Source organism: Galeopterus variegatus, unplaced genomic scaffold, assembly GCF_000696425.1.
Source record: "Galeopterus variegatus unplaced genomic scaffold, G_variegatus-3.0.2 Scaffold59, whole genome shotgun sequence".
Lineage (NCBI taxonomy): Eukaryota > Metazoa > Chordata > Mammalia > Dermoptera > Cynocephalidae > Galeopterus > Galeopterus variegatus.
Window position 1 is genome coordinate 68,754 of NW_007726170.1, and position 6,117 is coordinate 74,870.

Sequence of the window (6,117 nt, forward strand, 5' to 3'; positions counted from 1 at the left end):
GGGGAGTTCACTGTTCATTGGGACAGCAGCTCTTTAACACAACATGTGCCTATCCCTTGGAAACAGCTCCTGACAGCTACTTCCTGCTCGGACTTTGGGGATCCTGGAGCGAGTGAGATGGTGCTGCTGCCTCCTGAGGAGGTTTCAGGATCCCTTGCTGCTCACACTCCCTTCAGGTTGTGAATTTTCTCGCTGCCTCCAGCCTCTTCTCGCCCCTTTGGTATGAGGCACAGGCTAATGCCCAACTCTGTGGACAGGAGTCCAAGAAATCCAGGGAGAGAAAGTCTACCTCAGGGAGCACGGGTGATGAATTCAGAACAACCAGGTTCAAGCTGTGTGACTTCAGGAAAAGCATGTAAGCTTTCCAAGTCTCATCTGTGAGTTAGGGAGAATAATGGCCAACTCCAAAGAAATGTGGGAGAATTAGAGGGCTTGACACAGAGTGGGTGCTCAGTAGAGCTGACTTTCCTTCCCTTCCTTCAGCACGACCACAACCAACAACTGCAGTAAACCCAGAACGTCTTCCCACTGCAGGTGGGGCTGGGGTTCAGAGCAGGAGGAGCTGCTCTCATGCTGGCAGCCTCTCCAGCACTCTCTGCCACTCCTTTCTCCTGGTCTGGTCAAGGCCAGGAAGCCACCAGGGGCAAAATAAAGATCATGCCAGTGAGCAGGCCTGGTGGGGGTGAGGGGTATTGGCTGAAACTTTTACAGAGAGAATCTAATACAAATATTTGAGCAATTTACTATGTGCTAGGCCCTTTCTAGGGGACCTGGGCCAGTGAATGGAAGGAAAGAGTTAGTAAAATGCATCTGAGATCAGCACACTGCTCAGAATTGTTATTTGACTGTCTCACTTGAGTCCCACTTCAGATACAATGACCAAAGCCCCCTCAGAGGACGACTTCATGCTCATGGTCACACAGCTGTCATGCAGAGATGGGCCTACCATCTACGTCCTTTGTGGTTTTGTGCTTCTGAAGATCATTTTCCAGCAGTGAGGGTAAGAGTGATGAATTTGGATTGATCTAAAGGGAAATCTCACCCTCTTTTTCAACTGAGAAATATCCTTCTGAGAGGAATTGTAGACTCTACAGCTGAAAGTGTCTTCAGAGATAATAATCCCCTCTCATTTACCAACTTTGAAAGACTGTGGCTCAGAGAGGAGCCTAAAGTCACACAGCAAGTCGGTAACCAAGATGGGACTAGAACAGGCATGAAGACAGCTGGAGAGAAAAATTATGTCTCCAGAAGGCAAAGGTGGAGAGGGGAGGCCTTGCTTCCTTCTGGGACCCCCAGAAACCATCCCTCTGACCACCTCAGTAGAACCACTGCCCCTTCTCCTTGAGCTCTTGGGTCCCAACATTAATAAAGCCCCTTCTCAGTCTCTGAGAGGACCATTCTTCCTCCCCTGTCCTGATCTTCCTCCCCTGTCCTGAGGCCATCAGAAAACAAAAGTATACTTACTGGTTTCTCGTCATTAGAGGCTTGAGGAAGGGTCTCAGCTAAGAAACATTCTCTGGCTGGTTAGGGCTTTGCAGGAGCCCTTTTGGAAGTCTGCCAATGTCCTTGATCCTAGGACACCCAGAACTCTCTCAGCCTGGGAGGATCTTCAGGGAGAGGCTCTAGGTGTTGGTGTTGGTTTGGGTAGCTCAGCATCTGTCTGTGGTCAGCAGATTGTACACTTGGGATGGGACAGAAGCCCAGTGCTCCTCCAAGATCCTGGACTGGACAGCCCTCCCAAGCACAGCCAGGCCAGGAAAGAAGGCCCAGGGCTCTTTGAGCTCTGCCACATAGACACAGGCGCTGGGTCCTCAGAGCTCCAACTCCCATCTGCAGACTCTGTGGTTCTCACAACCACCCATTTCCTCTGACAGCATCACAGACCATTGAGGAGCCACCTTCCCCAAGTTCCTGTTTCTGGGGGAGCAGCTGCTGCCTTGTCAAGATCCTAGAGCTAGAGGTTTTTTCTCTGGCTTTGTGGCTTGGTATTGTCTATGGAACACGGAACCAAGGTAAATGAGCAGGAGCTTCCCATGTGGGAGTGACCGTAACAATCACCGGAGGGGCTTAATTTCAACAACTTCTGGGATTCTCCTGGACTTTCTGAATCCAAGCTGCCAGAGGGGAGCCTGGAAATCTAAATTTTACACACTCCAAGAGATTCCTTTGATTGGCAAGTTTGGGAAGCACTGCCTTCTCAACCTTTAATGTGTATAGGAAACACCTGGGGAGCTTGTTAAACTGCAGATTGTGATTCAGTAGGTCTGGGGTTGGTGAGGTTTAAGATTTTGCATTTCTAACAAGCCCCCATGATGCCCATGGTGCTGGTCTTTGAATAGCTTTGAATAGCAAGATCTAAACAGTGGTTCTCAAAGTGTGGTCCCCAGACCAGCAGCCTCAGCATCACCTGGGAATTTGTGAGACATATGAATTCTCAGGCCCTGTCGCAGATCTGTTGAATCAGGTGATTCTGATGCATGCCCAAGCCAGAGAATCACTGGTCTAGGATAAAGAATCTGATTCTGACAGAATTGTCTTTGATCAATGTGGTAACTTTATCCCTCACTTCATTAAAATTTAACCACACCCACTAGCCACCTCCCCATTAGGGGGCCTGGTATTCTTGGAGACAGACGCTCTTTAACACAAATGGCCCATTGCATTGGACGGCTCCTGACTCCAGCTTGGACTCTGCAGTCTTTTTTTGGTGCCTTGCCAGCAAGACCACACTCCTGCTCAGGTTCTGTGTTCCTGGTGGTCCCTCAATCTCTCCTTTGCTCCTAGGGAAGGCTGGTTTGATATTTAACTGTGGGCATTTGGCATAGAGAGCTGAAGGAGCCAGAGTGGTGGCACATCCTCTGCAAATGAGTTCTAATCAGGATGTTAGAATGGGTGACAGCCATTCAGGGATGTGGCCTGTGGCAGGGAGGGAATTGAGCATGGGTCCATTGTTGCGAAAGTGAAAGAAAATGGCCAGGGCCCCTCAGGTGTTCAGAATCTTGCTGAGCATTTGATGTAAATAGGCACATGCGCCCAGGTGTTCCTCGCTAATGTAATTGCGCATGTGCAGCCTGATGTCCTGGGTTATGGACTTTAGGATGAGTGGCTCTGAACCATGGCGACCCCCACCCCCGGGATGCTCCCCAGGTGGGGGGGCGGGCATGGGGAGGCCACTACTGCTGGAGGCTGCTGCTGCTAGTGCCCCTGGGACCTTCCACGAGGCCACCGCCGGACCTGTAAGCTACCGGACCTGTAAGCTGCTGCTGCTGCTGAGGACTGAGCTCCTGTCATCTGCCAACAGCTCCCAGGATCTTTCCCAATTACCTAGCATGGACCTGCATGCGAGGAGTCTGGGGCCCCAGTCTGTACAATGGATTTGAAGGGTCTGAGCCCTAGCTCTGACAATATAAATGGAAACTTAGTATAACCTAAATAATGAAACATTTTGGCTTTAGTTATGATTTGCCTTAGTCGACAACTGGGGTTGTTGTGTAGCTTTACTATTGGCTACATTGGCAGGATTCCGACATTAGCCATAGCTTTACATCCATGCTCCCACTGCTGCCTCCACATAAATCTGATGCTCGCTTTCTCCTGGCCCAGGCAGACTTCTAAGAGTAGCCTCAAGGTGATCTCCATGAATAACCTAGGAAGTGGGGAGTGAGCGTCTTTCGTCTCTTAAAAGAATCCCACCATACCTCTACCTTTTTCCGCTTAGGGAGCCATCTAAGAATTAGAAAGTTTAAAACCCTAGATCTGCCACTGTGGTACAAGAAATATGCATTTGGGCTTCCCTGCTGGCTCCTGGCCAGGGTTCCTAAACCCTTGTCATTTCCTGATAGGGATGCTAGGAGCATCTTTTGTTCCAATACTTGGTCTCTGACTCTGGTTCCTGACAGAGAGCTCCTAAGTCCCTTGGAATTTCCTGGGTGAAAGGAATATCTTTTGTTCTAATGAGGCAACACTTGGTAGGCTCCGGATGGGAGGTGGTAACCAGAAAGACCAAGCTGATTAGAAGCTTGGACTTGCAGCCCCACCCCTCATCTTCCAGGGGATGGGACAGGTGTTGGAGATTTGAGTTTCCAGGTTGGCAAATATTGGGAAAATATAGGAAGATGGTCAGGGCCCCTCAGATGTTCAGAATCTTGCCGAGCATTTACTGTAAATATCCTCAGGTGTTCCTTGTGACTACTTAATGTAACTGCGCATGTGCACCCAGGTGTCCTGGGTTATGACTTAAGTATAAAGAATGAGTGGCTCTGATCCACGGCGCCACCTCACACCCCTGGGATGTCCCCAGGGGCGGGGGCATGGAGAGACTGGTACTGCTCCTGGAAGCTGCTGCTAGTGCCCCTGGGACCCTCCATAAGGCCACTGCCATAGCCAGGCCTGTAAGCTACTGGACCTGTAAGCTGCTGCTACAGCTGAGGACTGAGCTCATGTCATCTGCCAACAGCTCCCAGAATCTTTCCCAGTTACCTAGCATGGACCTGCGTGTGAGGGATCTGGAGACCCAGTCTGTACAATGGGTTTGAAGGGTTTGAGCCCTAGCTCTGACAATGTAAATGGAAACTTAGCATAACTAAAATAACTAAACAATGAAACATTTTGGCTTTAGTTATGATTTGCTTTACTTTACAGCAAACATATCCATGTGCCAGGATGGTGGCACACCCCAACTCCATGGGGACAGAAGAAGTACCTACACTTGGGACCCTTCCAGACCTTGTCCTATGTATCCCTTTATCTGTCTGTTCATCTGAATCCTTTACCATATCTTATAAAACCAGTAAATGTGTTTCCCTGAGTTCTGTGACCCATCACAGTAAATGATCAAACCCAAGAAAGAGGTCATGGTCCTGACTTGTTGCCAAGTTGGACAGAAGTGTTGGTTACCTGGGGATCTGCTACTTGCAACTGGTGTCTGAAGAAGTGGGGGGCAGTCTTGCGGGACTGAGCCCTTAACCTGTGGGGTCTGCACTAACTCCAGGCAGTTACTGCCATAATTGAACTGTAGGATACCCAGCTGGTGTTCAGAGTGTTGGAATTGGTTGGTATGGGGAAAAAACCCCACAGACTTGGTCACAGAAGTGTTGAGTGTAGTAGAGAAAACTGTTTCCCATGCAGCCACTTCTTAGTTTTTGTGACCATCTGTAAGCTGGTTAACTCTGGGCCTGTTTTCACATCCATAAGATGGGAATAGCATGTATCTCACTGGGTCAATAGAAGGAAATTTATAGGAATGTGCTAAGAGTCTGGCCTATGGCAGGTGATCAAGAAAAGTCTGAATAAAATGGGAAAATGCATCGATTTGGGAAGAACTGAAAACTTTTTCCAGCGAGGTGACCTTAGTCAAATCACTTAACTTTCTTGAGCTGTTCTTTGTCTATATAACAGATGCTGCCCACTTTGCAGGACTGCCATGAGAACTAGGGAAGATGAGATCCATGGACAAGCTTTATACAATCACCTCATGTTGGGTCTACTGGGCTACCTCCTTGCCTCTCACAAAGCAGCATTCAATTTTGGGTGGGTACTGAGTGGGAAGAAAGGAAATGTAAATGAGAAGAATGAGGTAAAGATCCATCAAGTACAGTCAGTTGGGGCCTGACTCCAGGCACACGGCTGAGGTGGAAAAGCAGGCAACCATCCATGCTGAGTGTGACCAAGAAGGCTGGAGCAATGTGGCTTTAAGGGCAACTGTAGCCATCAGACCAACCAGCTTCAGCACTCTGAAGAGCACCGGCCTGTACCGCCAGGCACTCAGTTGGTGATCTGTATCTGTTCACATGAATTTGCTTCATCACATGAATTTGCTTCATCTCTTCTACCAGAGGGGGCAGGGTTCATGTCATTTTATGAGAACCTCCCACAGATACAGTACTTACAGAAAGTATTTTTATTTATTTTTATTTTTTATTTTTTGCTTTTTGTCTTTTTTCATGTCCAGCAACGGATCGCAACCCTCAGTGTCGCGCCCGTACCGGACCGGGACCGGCAACGGGATCGCAAACCTCGGTGCTGCGCCCGCACCTCGCTCAGCCAGTGAGCGGGAACCAGTCTGTATGTGGGATCCGAACCCTCGGCGGGAGCGCCGCCACGCTCCCAAGCGGCGCA